This window comes from Artemia sp. Qi Xiang Cuo, chromosome 19 (genome assembly GCF_049724085.1).
Source record: "Artemia sp. Qi Xiang Cuo chromosome 19, ASM4972408v1, whole genome shotgun sequence".
NCBI lineage: Eukaryota > Metazoa > Arthropoda > Branchiopoda > Anostraca > Artemiidae > Artemia > Artemia sp. Qi Xiang Cuo.
Window position 1 is genome coordinate 21,876,069 of NC_142812.1, and position 18,376 is coordinate 21,894,444.

At 33.5% G+C, this 18,376-nt stretch overlaps 2 protein-coding genes across 5 annotated transcripts in view; one reads left to right on the plus strand and one right to left on the minus strand.

Annotated features, from left to right (window-relative positions):
- The window catches only part of LRP1 (LDL receptor protein 1), a 654,607-nt gene that overhangs the window by 508,023 nt on the left and 128,208 nt on the right, over nt 1-18,376 (minus strand). The gene's annotated exons all lie outside the window — the stretch shown is intronic.
- LOC148940604 (methionine adenosyltransferase 2 subunit beta-like) overlaps nt 1-18,376 on the plus strand; it is a 297,990-nt gene that overhangs the window by 85,953 nt on the left and 193,661 nt on the right. Inside the window, exon 1 of one of the 4 annotated variants that reach the window (XM_089105444.1) lies at nt 2,764-2,913. The exons of the other annotated variants lie outside the window; for them this stretch is intronic. The gene's annotated coding sequence lies outside the window, so the exon portion shown is untranslated. Of the gene's footprint in view, nt 1-2,763; nt 2,914-18,376 lie in introns of those variants that run through there. 4 annotated transcript variants of the gene reach the window in all.

Here is an 18,376-nt window from a genome sequence, read left to right on the forward strand (position 1 = left end):
ATGCTTGTGGCTTTCTCTTCAGTATTTTTGGAGAAAAGAAAAGTTTCAAGTACCTGAATGCACTGTAATAATCCAGATGTCCATTTTATGAAAAAAAAAATGGATGAAAAACTCAAAGTTGACGAGTATTGCTGTCCCTTTTTTCTGCTTTCTCAAAAGAAAAAATCTGAAGGTTTTTCCTCTTTTTTTCGTTCCTTTTTCACGCCAAGAACAAAGACTGCTCAGAAAAAAAGATAAGAAAGTACTCTGTGGGACGAATACCCATTTTATACAGTAAGCAACATTTGTTTTTTTAGCGGGTTTTTAGGAGGGGGCCTGGAAAGTTGACAAGAGTGGAAGTGCTGCGCAAAGCCGAGAATCAGCACCGACTAAGTAAAATCAATATTTCTTTTTTATAGTTGATAGATGGCATTAGATCAGACATTTCATGTTGGAGAATTTAAAGAAGCGGGAAACCACGCAGGGGTGATCCTAAGCGGATATGACAGTATTTTCAATTTGAAAAGCTTGATGATATGAGTGCGAGCGCCGCGAGCGGCAAATTTTTTGAAAATGACACTTTTTATGCAAACTTGACACTATTCTGCCACCCAAAGTGGCACCGAAAAAACTTGCTGAGTGGCAACCCTGGTCGTTAATTCCTTCATCATCATCATCATCTTTAAAATCACAGTAGCCACTAAGCCAGTAGTCTAGGGAAGAAAAGATTAAACCGGTTGGATAAAAGATCTTTTTCTTCAAGTTACAATTTTCTTGTGAGTATTGGTGATTGTTTGGATTTTATTAAAAAATTTTGGACTATTTAATAAATAAAAATTGACATTTGTGATTTTAGATGAATGTTTCAGCTACCTGACCAGGTTTTACCTGGTCCCACCCAAAATTTTCACCCCCTTACACTCAACCTACAATTGGTATCCTCCCCAATGGACAAAGAATAAGAATTTTTAATCCAGCTGATATTCAATGGAGCTCAACTCAAACAAGTGTAAGTACAAGTCATATCCCTAGCTCTGCCCCTCATAGTTATGTTTTACCTCCCACTTATCCTAATTACACCATCCCAACAACAAACAAATATTCTGTGCTCAATGAAGAGTGCTATCCAGCTTTACCCTCTTATGACAGTGATGAAGAGCTCAGAACAGCTGGAAATCCATTGGAAATAGAAGGAATTGCTGTGCATGAAAATGGATTAGTATTACCAAGACTAGGGCAGAATCCAAACATTGGCACAAAAAGGAGAGTCTTGTCCCCAGACAGTGAAACAGGTCTAGCTGCAAAGTGTAAGCAAAGGAAATCTGCAACACCTCAAGCAAATTACATCAACAAAGATACACAGAGCATCATCCCAGAACAAGAATATTATAAAGTGTTATTAGAAATTATCATAGAGGAAAATGGAAAATACTTCCCTCCTGATTATGAAATTGCAAAATCAATCCAAACAATATTGAAGAATTCCAAATTTGAGCTTGAAGTTAAGAAAGAAAGAAGGAACACGCTTTTATATCTACAAGGTGAAGATGAGGCTGAAAAGATTTTATCTACCAGCACACTCTGCAACATCACAGTAAAGACAAAAAGAATTCAACCTATAGTAAGAGGAATAATTAAAGGTATCCCTCTTAACTTATCCATAGAGGAAATCAAGGAGAGCTTACAAACCCCAACAACTGTGAAAGATGCTATAAGACAGAAAAGATACAATAAGGAATCTAAAAAACTTGAAGATAGCCTTGCAGTATTAATTATTTTTGAGGGTAGGACCCTACCACCAAATATCTGGTGCTTTGGAAGAAAAAGGGAGGTATACCAATACTATCGCAGAGTCCTCCAGTGTCACAAGTGCCAGAAATATGGACACACACAAAAAGAATGTAGAGCTAAAGAGTCAATATGTTTGAGGTGCTCAGAGAAACACCCGTCAAACCAGTGCCCACTTAAAACAATAGACCCTGAAATCAGACCAAAAGCATACATGTGTGCCAATTGTAATGGAAGTCACTCATCAACATCCAATGGGTGCCCAGTAAGGCAGCAAAACCAAGGAATCCTCCAAGTAGCTGAAAAATATCAAAGTGGGTTCCGTATGGCACAGGTAGCTTATAAAAGCTACGCTGATGTGCTAAACAAGAGGAGGCTACATCACAATCAGATCAATCAGACCTCGCAAAGCCAGATCACTGACAGACTTGTAAAATCATCCAAAACAGACACAGCTGAAAAGTTAGTAATTGGCCTATTATGCAGCCCAGATCTTATGAATTTATCAAGTCTTAGCCTACCAGTTCGTATTGAAAAGCTCTGTAAGTTGGTAGAAGAATTAAATTTAGGCTCCCTTAATCAACAAAAGATTTCAAGTGTTTGTCTGCTTAATAATGCTTCATTAGATATGCATCCTTGTCCCTAAAATAATGTCATATTATTCTTGACCACTGCCAGGAAAATACTATTGATATAACCTGTATCCAGGAAACTTGGCTACAACCACATATAAGAATGTGGATGACAATTTTGATGACAAAATTTAATATGCAAATTTGTAGACTTGTAGTGCAGTTTTTACAAGACATAGGAGCAGATAAGAAGATATAGCCCAGTTTGTTACTTAAATTTGGTGCATCTTGAATATAAGTGCAGTGTAAAATTATAGTGACAATTCACCCCTTACTTCCCTTTTCAACTTTATAAAGTGATATTTTGAGAAACCATTGAATGAGGACCTAAGTGACATTTACTGTCAGGAAAGGTCCGAAATCCTGCTGCTGCTGCTGCTGCTGCCAGTAGTCTAGGCCTAGAAAAATTGAAAGATAAGCAAATCGTAGAGCTTTGGTAAACTTTTAAGACGTTTAAGCAGCAGATATATAGTTTAAGAACTTTATTTAGTGGAAGCTGAAGGCTGCATTGAAAGTGGGTTTCTGCCTTTGCAATTGTTAACAAGCATAGGCTCTTTGTTCTTAGCATTGGAATTGGGCAATCCTAGATTATAATCATCCATGCTTAGGGAAATAATCTAGCAGGAATACCCCCATTCAGTACTTTCCAAGTAGTCTACTGTGACACCCTCCCCTCTAATAAGTCCATATAGCCCTGGAATGTATGCAAAACTTCTGAATGAAACACTAGGTAAAATTGGGACTTCACCCTTTGACCATTGAAAAAAATTAGTTTATAAGCTTATATAGAATGGTACTATCCAATCTCCTTATAATTAAAAACATTTTAGTCATCTAGTTGGAAAATTTGGCCCATCTGTATAGGAATAATCTAAATTTGCCAACTAATTGACTAATAACTTCTCCCCAGAAAAACTTTCATTTTCCAACTAGTTGACTAACAACTTCGGTCAATATAGGGTAAGACAACCAGAAGTCGGACACTTTAATCACTTTGAAAACTTTTTGACATTTAAACTACTCTAATTACTGTATTATACAACCTAGACACTTAATTTTTGTATAAAAAAATTTCTGAAGAATTTCTGAACAAGTAGGTTATTAATTCAAATAGTTTCACTTGTACAGCGCCTCCTATTTTTGAATTTACTAACAAGTGACAATTCTGCCTAAACTCGGACATACAAACGGCTCATTGTAAATAGTGATTAAAATAGTATAAAAGATTATGTCTGAGAATAGGCAGGTGGCCCACTACTGGGTGTCTTACCCTATACAAAATCATATTATTGAGTTAGGACTAAAGTGAATACACCATTCGATGCCTTTTTTTATGCTGATTATGAATTCCAGCCCCCCCCCCCTATACAGGGTATACCTAACCTAACCCTGAATTGGCATATATGGGGGGCTGAAATTCATTGCCGATAGAGATGCTTATTATATTCCTAATCAGTCCTAACTCAATAATATGATTTTGTATATATTGACCACAACTTCTCACCAGCAACACTTAGCCTAAATTTGCCAATAAATGTTGCCCCAGCAAAACTTTCCTTTTCCAACTAGTTGACTAATAAATTCTCCCCAGCAAAACTTAATTTTGCCAACTAGCTGGAAAGAAACATTGCCCCAGAAAACAATTCATTTTCCAACTAGTTGACTAATAATAGTTAGAATTTATTCTGAATGGCATAAAATATGTTAACAATAGCCTATAGGTTTTATTTTCAAATTTAATTATCACTATTGTTACTATTGTGTTACAACTTCTGTCTCTCTCCCTGTCTCCGTCTTAATGGGAGATATAATTTGAGTTATATTTTGGGCTTTGAAGCCAGCGATTTTTTTTATTAATTCCCTGGATAATTAGTCTTATAATACCTGGTCCCAAAAGTGAGATTGAATTTGTCAGAGCTTGGAGGGTTATTCCTCCTGTCTGTTGAAAGAAAACAGATACATATTTGAAGTTTTGTTCATTTCTATCTTGCATTTAATGGACATAAATTGTGTATGTTCCTTCATTGATCTGTCTTTGTTTCTTTACTGGAGGAATATTTATGTCTCATTTTTAGAATTTTTAATTAATTTTTTGGTAAAATTCTACTTTAGCTGCTTTTGACTATCTTGGAAATGGGTTATGTTAGGAAAATGAAACTTTCTGGGATGGATCTATGGGCTGAAGTATGTCCTGGGAAGGTATTTTGAAAAACCTACCTCCACTCCTCCCTCTAGAGGGTCCTGACCTTTGATGACCTTTAAAAATCTGTGTGTTATAAAAGTGAAACCTTGCAAAATAGATCATCTGCTTAAATGAAGTACAATACAAATTTTTTCATCTTCATAACTATGCTCAAACCTAATTTATAAGGTTTTAAAGATATGTAAATACATTTCCTAAATTTTGAAAAAAAAACACATAAATTTGCCAACAAGTTGACTAATAAGTTCTCCCCAGCAACACTTAAATTTGCCAACTAGTTGACAATAAATGTTGCCCCGGCAAAACTTAGCTTTTCCAACTAGTTGACTAATAACTTCTCCCCAGCAAAACTTAATTTTCCCAACTAGCTGACTAATAACTTCCCCCCAGCAAAACTTAATTTTGCCAACTAGCTGGAAAGAAACATTGCCCCAGAAAAAAATTCATTTTACAACTAGTTGACTAATAATAGTTATAATTTATTCTGAATAGCATAAAATATGTTAATAATATAGTTTTTTGCAAATTTTTTCAAATTATCACTATTGTTTCTATTGTTACAACTTTTGTCTCTCTCCCTGTATCCCTCTTAATGGGAGATATAATTTGAGTTATATATTTGGCTTTGAAGCCAGGGATTTTTTTTTATTAATTCCCAGGATAATTAGTCTTATAATACCTATGAGCTAAAGTATGTCCCAGGAAGGTATTTTGAAGTACCTACCTCCACTGCTTCTCTCTCTGGAGGGTTCTGACCTTTGATGACCTTTAAAAATCTGTGTGTTATAAAAGTGAAACCTTGCAAAATAGATCATCTGTTTAAATGAAGTACAACACAAATTTTTTCATCTTCATAACTATGCTCAAACCTAATTTATAAGGTTTTAAAGATATATAAATACATTTCCTATATTTGGAAAAAAAACATAAATTTGCCAACTAGTTGACTAATAACTTCTCCCCAGCAAAACTTTCATTTTCTAACTAGTTGACTAATAACTTCTCCCCAGCAACACTTGAATTTGGCAACTAGTTGACAATAAATGTTGCCCCAGCAAAACTTTTCTTTTCCAACTAGTTGACTAATAACTTCTCCCCAGCAAAACTTAATTTTACCAGCTAGCTGGAAAGAAACATTGCCCCAGAAAAACAATTTATTTTCCAACTAGTTGACTGGCAACTTTTCCCCAGCAATACTTTCTTTATCCAACTAGCTAGAAACAAACTTACCCTATAATACACCATTTGATGCCTTTTTTTTATGCTGATTATGAATATAATAAGCATTTCTATCGGAAATGAATTTCAGCCCCCCCCCCCTATATAGGCTATACCGAACCAAGCCCAGAATTGGCATATATAGGGGGGCTGAAATTCATTTCCGATAGAAATGATTATTATATTTGTAATCAGCATAAAAAAAGGCATTGAATGGTGTATTCACTTTTGTCCTAACTCAATAATATGATTTTGTAGAACTTTACCAATATTTCTTCTGGAGAGAACATGCCTGCCTAATAGAATTGAAGGGTATAAATTTACAACCACTCCAGGTTATAAGGAGACATGTTAAGAAAACAATTCTTACTTCATAATATGCGAAATAATCCTTGTTAACATATTTTTCTGGGGGAGAAACTTTATCCTCACTCTTTTCCTTGTTCCAATCACATTTTTCAATACTTAGAAGATTATTTGACTTAATTTTTATTCATTTTTGGTGTTTTGGAGCTATTTACTTTCCTTTAAAAAAATTATTTTGTGGTTAAAGTTTTTCAATTAGTCAGAAGTTAAAAGTGCAGTTGAAATACCCTGAACATTCTATTGAGATTAGTGGGCCTGATACATTATATATATATATATATATATATATATATATATATATATATATATATATATATATATATATATATATATATATATATATATATATATATATATATATATATATATATATATATATATATATATATATATATATATATATATATATATATATATATATATATATATATATATATATATATATATATATATATATATATATATATATATATATATATATATATATATATATATATATATATATATATATATATATATATATATATATATATATATATATATATATATATATATATATATATATATATATATATATATATGACAGGAAATGTATTTCAGGATTTTTTTTTTTAGGTTGGAATAAATTTATTTTTAAACACTTTTAGGAAAAAACTCAAACAAAAATAGCAATCAAATTGCAAGAAAAATAAAATACAGTAAAATTTAAGCTGCAAGAATTCCTGGCAAAGGGATCAATTTGTTTAATCAATAATATATTTAATTATTATGCAGTTAATCTTAAAAGAAAATCAAACTCAAACCAAAATTACAGAAAGATTGATTCCGTAAATTATAACAGATGTAGACTTGTCTTTATGCAATTTCCTACACCTTACAATAGTTTACAGAAGGAGTAGAGATACTAAAAAGAAAATATCCTACCTGAACAAATAACACTTTTGATTTTATAACAGTCATGTAAAATGTACCTGTTTCACAACAAGACAATTCTCCCCCTTGAACTTAAATCCCTTATATGTTCAGACATTAAAAAAAAAAAGAAATAACAATAGGGAAAGAAAAAAAATTATTTCATATTTCAATGATCTCTGTTTGGATTTTGGTGGTTAATCCAACAGTTTGTGGCATTTATATATAAGTACAGAGCAACCCGGCTTAATAGTAACCAAAACTTGAAAAAACTGTATTTTGATACCAATTTATATATCAAAGGAATTGGCTTATTATGCTGATAATCAGCATAATAAGCCAATTCCTTTGATATATAAATTGGTATCAAAATACAGTTTTTTCAAGTTTTGGTTACTATTGAGCCGGGTTGCTCTGTACTTATAGATCAATGCCACAAACTGTTGGATTAACCACCAAAATCCAAACAGAGATCATTGAAATATGAAATAATTTGTTTTCTTTCCCTATTGTAATTTTTTTTTTTTTTTAATGTCTGAACATATAAGGGATTTAAGTTCAAGGGGGAGAATTGTCTTGTTGTGAGACAGGTACATTTTACATGACTGTTATAAAATCAAAAGTGTTATTTGTTCAGGTAGGATATTTTCTTTTTAGTATCTCTACTCCTTCTGTAATCTACTGTAAGGTGTAGAAAATAGCATAAAGACAAATCTACACTTGTTATAATCTGTGTAAGCAATATTTCTGCAATTTTTGTTTGGGTTTGATTTTCTTTTAAAACCAACTGCATAATAATTAAATATATTATCGATTAATAAAATTGATCCCTTTGCCAGGAATTCTTGCAGCTTAAATTTTACTGTATTTTATTTTTCATGCAATTTGATTGCTATTTTTGTTTGAGTTTTTTCCTAAAAGTGTTTAAAAATAAATTTATTCCAACCTAAAAAAAAAAATCCTGAAATACATTTCCTGTCATATATATATATATATATATATATATATATATATATATATATATATATATATATATATATATATATATATATATATATATATATATATATATATATATATATATATATATATATATATATATATATATATATATATATATATATATATATATATATATATATATATATATATATATATATATATATATATATATATATATATATATATATATATATATATATATATATATATATATATATATATATATATATATATATATATATATATATATATATATATATATATATATATATATATATATATATATATATATAATGTATCAGGCCCACTAATCTCAATAGAATGTTCAGGGTATTTCAACTGCACTTTTAACTTCTGACTAATTGAAAAACTTTAACCACAAAATAATTTTTTTAAAGGAAAGTAAATAGCTCCAAAACACCAAAAATGAATAAAAATTAAGTCAAATAATCTTCTAAGTATTGAAAAATGTGATTGGAACAAGGAAAAGAGTGAGGATAAAGTTTCTCCCCCAGAAAAATATGTTAACAAGGATTATTTTGCATATTATGAAGTAAGAATTGTTTTCTTAACATGTCTCCTTATAACCTGGAGTGGTTGTAAATTTATACCCTTCAATTCTATTAGGCAGGCATGTTCTCTCCAGAAGAAATATTGGTAAAGTTCTACAAAATCATATTATTGAGTTAGGACAAAAGTGAATACACCATTCAATGCCTTTTTTATGCTGATTACAAATATAATAATCATTTCTATCGGAAATGAATTTCAGCCCCCCTATATATGCCAATTCAGGGCTAGGTTAGGTATAGCCTATATAGGGGGGCTGAAATTCATTTCCGATAGAAATGCTTATTATATTCATAATCAGCATAAAAAAAAGGCATCAAATGGTGTATTATAGGGTAAGTTTGTTTCTAGCTAGTTGGATAAAGAAAGTATTGCTGGGGAAAAGTTGCCAGTCAACTAGTTGGAAAATAAATTGTTTTTCTGGGGCAATGTTTCTTTCCAGCTAGCTGGTAAAATTAAGTTTTGCTGGGGAGAAGTTATTAGTCAACTAGTTGGAAAATGAAAGTTTTGCTGGGGCAACATTTATTGTCAACTAGTTGCCAATTTCAAGTTTTGCTGGGGAGAAGTTATTAGTCAACTAGTTAGAAAATGAAAGTTTTGCTGGGGAGAAGTTATTAGTCAACTAGTTGGCAAATTTATGTTTTTTTTCCAAATATAGGAAATGTATTTATATATCTTTAAAACCTTATAAATTAGGTTTGAGCATAGTTATGAAGATGAAAAAATTTGTGTTGTACTTCATTTAAACAGATGATCTATTTTGCAAGGTTTCACTTTTATAACACACAGATTTTTAAAGGTCATCAAAGGTCAGAACCCTCCAGAGAGAGAAGCAGTGGAGGTAGGTACTTCAAAATACCTTCCTGGGACATACTTTAGCTCATAGGTATTATAAGACTAATTATCCTGGGAATTAATAAAAAAAAATCCCTGGCTTCAAAGCCAAATATATAACTCAAATTATATCTCCCATTAAGAGGGATACAGGGAGAGAGACAAAAGTTGTAACAATAGAAACAATAGTGATAATTTGAAAAAATTTGCAAAAAACTATATTATTAACATATTTTATGCTATTCAGAATAAATTATAACTATTATTAGTCAACTAGTTGTAAAATGAATTGTTTTCTGGGGCAATGTTTCTTTCCAGCTAGTTGGCAAAATTAAGTTTTGCTGGGGGGAAGTTATTAGTCAGCTAGTTGGGAAAATTAAGTTTTGCTGGGGAGAAGTTATTAGTCAACTAGTTGGAAAAGCTAAGTTTTGCCGGGGCAACATTTATTGTCAACTAGTTGGCAAATTTAAGTGTTGCTGGGGAGAAGTTATTAGTCAACTAGTTGGAAAATTTATGTGTTTTTTTTTCAAAATTTAGGAAATGTATTTACATATCTTTAAAACCTAATAAATTAGGTTTGAGCAAAGTTATGAAGATGAAAAAATTTGTGTCGTACTTCATTTAAGCAGATGATCTATTTTGCAAGGTTTCACTTTTATAACACACATATTTTTAAAGGTTATCAAAGGTGACGACCCTCTAGAGGGAGGAGTGGAGGTAGGTTTTTCAAAATACCTTCCCAGGACATACTTCAGCCCATAGATCCATCCCAGAAAGTTTCATTTTCCTAACATAACCCATTTCCAAGATAGTCAAAAGCAGCTAAAGTAGAATTTTACCAAAAAATTAATTAAAAATTCTAAAAATGAGACATAAATATTCCTCCAGTAAAGAAACAAAGACAGATCAATGAAGGAACATACACAATTTATGTCCATTAAATGCAAGATAGAAATGAACAAAACTTCAAATATGCATCTGTTTTCTTTCAACAGACAGGAGGAATAACCCTCCAAGCTCTGACAAATTCAATCTCACTTTTGGGACCAGGTATTATAAGACTAATTATCCAGGGAATTAATAAAAAAAATCGCTGGCTTCAAAGCCCAAAATATAACTCAAATTATATCTCCCATTAAGACGGAGACAGGGAGAGAGACAGAAGTTGTAACACAATAGTAACAATAGTGATAATTAAATTTGAAAATAAAACCTATAGGCTATTGTTAACATATTTTATGCCATTCAGAATAAATTCTAACTATTATTAGTCAACTAGTTGGAAAATGAATTGTTTTCTGGGGCAATGTTTCTTTCCAGCTAGTTGGCAAAATTAAGTTTTGCTGGAGAGAAGTTATTAGTCAACTAGTTGGAAAAGGAAAGTTTTGCGGGGGCAACATTTATTGGCAAATTTAGGCTAAGTGTTGCTGGTGAGAAGTTGTGGTCAATATATACAAAATCATATTATTGAGTTAGGACTGATTAGGAATATAATAAGCATCTCTATCGGCAATGAATTTCAGCCCCCCATATATGCCAATTCAGGGTTAGGTTAGGTATACCCTGTATAGGGGGGGGGGGCTGGAATTCATAATCAGCATAAAAAAAGGCATCGAATGGTGTATTCACTTTAGTCCTAACTCAATAATATGATTTTGTATAGGGTAAGACACCCAGTAGTGGGCCACCTGCCTATTCTCAGACATAATCTTTTATACTATTTTAATCACTATTTACAATGAGCCGTTTGTATGTCCGAGTTTAGGCAGAATTGTCACTTGTTAGTAAATTCAAAAATAGGAGGCGCTGTACAAGTGAAACTATTTGAATTAATAACCTACTTGTTCAGAAATTCTTCAGAAATTTTTTTATACAAAAATTAAGTGTCTAGGTTGTATAATACAGTAATTAGAGTAGTTTAAATGTCAAAAAGTTTTCAAAGTGATTAAAGTGTCCGACTTCTGGTTGTCTTACCCTATATTGACCGAAGTTATTAGTCAACTAGTTGGAAAATGACAGTTTTGCTGGGGAGAAGTTATTAGTCAATTAGTTGGCAAATTTAGATTTTTTCTATACAGATGGGCCAAATTTTCCAACTAGATGACTAAAATGTTTTTAATTATAAGGAGATTGGATAGTACCATTCTATATAAGCTTATAAACTAATTTTTTTCAATGGTCAAAGGGTGAAGTCCCAATTTTACCTAGTGTTTCATTCAGAAGTTTTGCATACATTCCAGGGCTATATGGACTTATTAGAGGGGAGGGTGTCACAGTAGACTACTTGGAAAGTACTGAATGGGGGTATTCCTGCTAGATTATTTCCCTAAGCATGGATGATTATAATCTAGGATTGCCCAATTCCAATGCTAAGAACAAAGAGCCTATGCTTGTTAACAATTGCAAAGGCAGAAACCCACTTTCAATGCAGCCTTCAGCTTCCACTAAATAAAGTTCTTAAACTATATATCTGCTGCTTAAACGTCTTAAAAGTTTACCAAAGCTCTACGATTTGCTTATCTTTCAATTTTTCTAGGCCTAGACTACTGGCAGCAGCAGCAGCAGCAGCAGGATTTCGGACCTTTCTTGACAGTAAATGTCACTTAGGTCCTCATTCAATGGTTTCTCAAAATATCACTTTATAAAGTTGAAAAGGGAAGTAAGGGGTGAATTGTCACTATAATTTTACACTGCACTTATATTCAAGATGCACCAAATTTAAGTAACAAACTGGGCTATATCTTCTTATCTGCTCCTATGTCTTGTAAAAACTGCACTGCAAGTCTACAAATTTGCATATTAAATTTTGTCATCAAAATTGTCATCCACATTCTTATATGTGGTTGTAGCCAAGTTTCCTGGATACAGGTTAAATCAATAGTATTTTCCTGGCAGTGGTCAAGAATAATATGACATTATTTTAGGGACCATGATGAATATCTAATGAAGCATTATTAAGCAGACAAACACTTGAAATCTTTTGTTGATTAAGGGAGCCTAAATTTAATTCTTCTACCAACTTACAGAGCTTTTCAATACGAACTGGTAGGCTTAGGCTTGATAAATTCATAAGATCTGGGCTGCATAATAGGCCAATTACTAACTGTTCAGCTGCTTCTGTTTTGGATGATTTTACAAGTCTGTCAGTGATCTGGCTTTGCGAGGTCTGATTGATCTGATTGTGATGTAGCCTCCTCTTATTTAGCACATCAGCATAGCTTTTATAAGCTACCTGTGCCATACAGAACCCAATTTGATATTTTTCAGCTACTTGGAGGAGTCCGTGGTTTTGCTGCCTTACTGGGCACCAATTGGATGTTGATGAGTGACTTCCATTACAATTGGCACACATGTATGCTTTTGGTCTGATTTCAGGGTCTATTGTTTTAAGTGGGCACTGGTTTGACAGGTGTTTCTCTGAGCACCTCAAACATATTGACTCTTTAGCTCTACATTCTTTTTGTGTGTGTCCATATTTCTGGCACTTGTGACACTGGAGGACTCTGCGATAGTATTGGTATACCTCCCTTTTTCTTCCAAAGCACCAGATATTTGGTGGTAGGGTCCTACCCTCAAAAATAATTAATACTGCAAGGCTATCTTCAAGTTTTTTAGATTCCTTATTGTATCTTTTCTGTCTTATAGCATCTTTCACAGTTGTTGGGGTTTGTAAGCTCTCTTTGATTTCCTCTATGGATAAGTTAAGAGGGATACCTTTAATTATTCCTCTTACTATAGGTTGAATTCTTTTTGTCTTTACTGTGATGTTGCAGAGTGTGCTGGTAGATAAAATCTTTTCAGCCTCATCTTCACCTTGTAGATATAAAAGCATGTTCCTTCTTTCTTTCTTAACTTCAAGCTCAAATTTGGAATTCTTCAATATTGTTTGGATTGATTTTGCAATTTCATAATCAGGAGGGAAGTTTTTTCCACTTTCCTCTATGATAGTTTCTAATAACACTTTATAATGTTCTTGTTCTGGGATGATGCTCTGTGTATCTTTGTTGATGTAATTTGCTTGAGGTGTTGCAGATTTCCTTTGCCTACACTTTGCAGCTAGACCTGTTTCACTATCTGGGGACAAGACTCTCCTTTTTGTGCCAATGTTGGGATTCTGCCCTAGTCTTGGTAATACTAATCCATTTTCATGCACAGCAATTCCTTCTATTTCCAATGGATTTCCAGCTGTTCTGAGCTCTTCATCACTGTCATAAGAGGGTAAAGCTGGATAGCACTCTTCATTGAGCACAGAATATTTGTTTGTTGTTGGGATGGTGTAGTTAGGATAAGTGGGAGGTAAAACATAACTATGAGGGGCAGAGCTAGGGATATGACGTGTACTTGCACTTGTTTGAGTTGAGCTCCATTGAATATCAGCTGGATTAAAAATTCTTATTCTTTGTCCATCGGGGAGGATACCAATTGTAGGTTGAGTGTAAGGGGGGTGAAAATTTTGGGTGGGACCAGGTAAAACCTGGTCAGGTAGCTGAAACATTCAGCTAAAATCACAAATGTCAATTTTTATTTATTAAATGGTCCAAAATTTTTTAATAAAATCCAAACAATCACCAATACTCACAAGAAAATTGTAACTTGAAGAAAAAGATCTTTTATCCAACCGGTTTAATCTTTTCTTCCCTAGACTACTGGCTTAGTGGCTACTGTGATTTTAAAGATGATGATGATGATGACGGAATGAACGACCAGGGTTGCCACTCAGCAAGTTTTTTCGGTGCCACTTTGGGTGGCAGAATAGTGTCAATTTTGTATAAAAAGTGTCATTTTCAAAAAATTTGCCGCTCGCGACGCTTCGCGTCGCTCGCACTCATATCATCAAGCTTTTCAAATTGAAAATACTGTCATATCCGCTTAGGATCACCCCTGCGTGGTTTCCCGCTTCTTTAAATTCTCCAACATGAAATGTCGGATCTAATGCCATCTATCAACTATAAAAAAGGAATATTTATTTTACTTAGTCGGTGCTGATTCTCGGCTTTGCGCAGCACTTCCACTCCTGTCCAATTTACAGCCCCCCTTCTAAGAACCCACTAAAAAACAAATGTTGCTTACTGTATAAAATGGGTATTCGTCCCACAGAGTACTTTCTTTTCTTTTTTTCTGAGCAGTCTTTGTTCATAGCCTGAAAAAGGAACGAAAAAAAGAGGAAAAACCTTCAGATTTTTTCTTTTGAGAAAGCAGAAAAAAGGGACAGCAATACTCGTCAACATTGAGTTTTTCATCCATTTTTTTTTCATAAAATGGACATCTGGATTATTACAGTGCATTCAGGTACTTGAAACTTTTCTTTTCTCCAAAAATACTGAAGAGAATGCCACGAGCATAGATTGTAGCTATAGATGACCCTATGATAAACACAACTAATAGTGGTTCAGACACTAACTCTTTCAAATAATTTATTTGGCAAAAACTAGTGGAAAAACAACAAGACAGCTATATCATCTAATCTGTTTCATAAGATCTGTCTAATATGACAGCTATATCATCTAATCATCTAATCTAATCACAACCTGAATAGTTACCAAATGAAGTACTTGAATTAGAATTTTTCCTTTTCTTTGCACGGGTAATGAGCTTCTCGGGCATATTCCAGTGTTCAGCATCCTGCTCCTCCCTCTTGACGTGAATAATGTCAGAGATCGTGTCAGGAAGGAGTCTATTCATAACCGGGGCTTCGACCATTTTTAGGTTATAAATTGCCAATGTTCAGCGGTACTACTGTGTAGCAAGCTCATCGTTACCTGCATTAACTTTGGCACGGCTGTGAAAGCCGGATCTCCAGTTCCATCTTCGATTGATGAAAGACAATTCTAAAATTTCTGGACTGAACCTTTAGCAGCATCAAGCTCATCTTTTAAAAGGGGAAGACGTCTCCATTCCCTGTTCAACAATACTACGTTGATACTCTCTTCAAAGCAAGGGTCGAACTACCGAATTAAAGCTATGATTGGGTGAATCTGGCCTGACATTGCTGTTTTTCGAGACAACCAGTCTAACATTTTTAAAAGTGGATTTCAACTGTTAATAGGAGTTTCAATTTAACTGCATTCATCTATGTAGACTGTGAGACAGTTTTTTTTAATGGAAGTGAGTCGCCGGTCATCTAATGTCCCTTTTTCAATGCTGTCCAAAACAAACATTTCGAACTGAGCTCCAAAGTAAATTTCTTTTTCCAAGTTCTTAAAGTTCCTATGGTTTTTGAAGTTAATTGCAAACGGTGATCCTTTGGCAAGAGTGAATCCTTCATCATTGATAAAATTCCGCGCAATTTCTGTTAATGTTTCCCCAACACATTTGAGTAGTCGGTGGACTTTAACTTCAGTGCTTTGAAATTCTAAGTTAAGCCTGTTGACTGTTGGACGAACGTAGGCCAGAAAGAAATAATACAGTTTTACAGAGGGGTCTTTCAAGGCTCCATAGATTTTGGCGGCTTGCGGATCTCTTCCTTCCTGTGCAGGAATAGTGAAAAACAAAATCAAAGCATCCCACTGCTCCAACAAGCGATCAGCTATTGCCTCAAAAGCGAGCCATCTAGTGGCAGAGGGGTAAAGCAAAGCATACTCTGCAACATTGCAAAATTCTTGAAATTCCTTAAACTCTCTTAGCCGCTTAGCACTGTTGGAGACATAGGTATAGATGTTGCCGCTTAACTTTACAATTTCTGGAGGAAGCTTTTCACAGGCTGCAGAAGGGCATAATGCAAAGCTGTGAAATATACAACCAAAGACCGAGAGCCATGAAACGTCTTTCTTGATTTGAGCAGCAAGTCCATTATTCTTGCCAAGCATAACGCTTGCATTATCTGACGGAAATCCCACAAGATTCTTAAGAGTAATGTTTCTACCTCTGAATACTTCATAAATGAGTTTCTTCAAGCCAGCAGCAGAAGCATCAGTAACGACTGGGAGAGCAAGAAAGTACTCTTTTACTTCAAAAGTACTCATGTCATAATGACGAGCTATCATAACTAGAAACTTTGTGCTTGTTTTATCTGTACTTTCATCAATAATTTATGAAAAATTGCAAGCAAGAAGTTTAAAACTAAGTTAGTCAATATCATATGGAGCAATTACGTTTTTTAGAATGCAAGTGGTTTTTGTTATTACACAAGCAATATGTTTTAAAAAAGATGAGTGTGGTATAAACTTTTTAATAAGAACAGGCAAATAATACATGGATGAAATTTACTTATTGTTTGATACTATCCAAGCAGTCATTGCAATTTAAAGTCTAATTGCCTGTCTTGTAATTATAGCCTTCTCCTTTGCTTGTCCAATAAGCCTCAATTCACCATCTTCCCCGTCTACTACTTTTACTTGATTTTTTAGTGATTGCATTCTTGTCAGGTGAATTTTGGTAGAAGCATGCTTTTCCAAGTTTGATACACTTCCTGCAAGTATTTTATCACAATACTTACAATATGGTTTGTAGCCTTTTGAACTAGGATGAATCCACTCTCTCAGTTTCGGGTTTAACAACCTTTTACCAGTATATTTTCGAAGCTTTCTTACAGTCTTTTTGTATTTAGAGCTAGGCTTATCACTATCATTTTTATATGAAGGTTCAGCTGCCCTTTCATCCATCTCAGTATTTCCGAGGCCCGGACCACAATAACTAAATTTAAAGTTGGGTTCGATCAGTTCTTTCTGTTGTTCCCGTCTTCGCTCAAGGTCCCATTTTTTTTCTTCGGCTTCCGAGCCTCTCTCCTCAAATTCAATTAGCTCCTAGTCAGTTTTCTCACTCTTAGCAGCAACATCTGGGACAGAAGATTGAATGCCCACTTTTGAGAAGAACTTCCGAATGTCCATGGCAGGATTTGTATCTGCAAATAGTTAATTTTTAGGGACAGCAACAGTGGCTAATGAAATCTTTTTTTCTTATTTTTCTTCTTTTCCATTTTTAGAGTTTTGCTTACTATTGAACTGGATTGATCCTTACTTACAGTTTGTTACCATGAACTATTTAATAATGTCAATTCAAAAACGGAATTTCAAAACTCGTGTGTAGCCAAGGATTTACCTTCGCATTAGATATCTTCTCATCATGCTCCCAGAAGCAGTGACCATGTCTGTATCTTGACTTAGATACTAGTAGCCAACAAATACGTTGAGATACAAGTACAAGTAAAAATACCTTACTGTGCATAATTTAGGATAAAAATCTAGACAGGCTATTATTAGCTATGTTGGAAAGTGGTTAACTCAGGGAAATGAACGAGTAGATTTCGTCTACAGACCAACGTATGTCCTGGGAAGATATTTTGAAGTACCTAACTCAACTCCTTCTCTTTTCAGAGGGTACTGACCTTTGCTCAACTTTAAAAATATTAATATTACTAAAATGAAAGCTTGCGAAATAGTGTTTCAGCAAAATTGTAGTTTAGCTAGTTTTTGCTTTCTTGGAAAAGGGTTAGGTTAGGAAAATGAAAATTTCAGGGATAGATGTACAGACTTAAGCATGTCATGGAAAGGTGTTTTGAAGTACCTGCCTCCACTCCTTTTCCCTTTAGAGGGTTCTGTTCTGGCCTTTGACCCTTAAAAATATTTGTGTTATAAAAACTTTTAACATAGATGTTGTGCTTAAATGGAACAGAAGAAAACTGTTTTCAGCTACACAGCTTTGCTCAATCCTACTTTATAATGTTTCAATGATCTGTATATACATTTCCTAAATTTAGAAAAAAAAATTGGTCAGACTTTGGTCGAACTTAAATAGCTAGGATTGTATTTTCAAGACTGAAACCAGACAAAAATAAACCAAAAACCGGAAATTAAAGTAAAATACTTATTCGTCAAAATTCAAATCACTGGCTATTGAAAATAAACAAAATAAATCATTAGTTTCACCGAAGAAA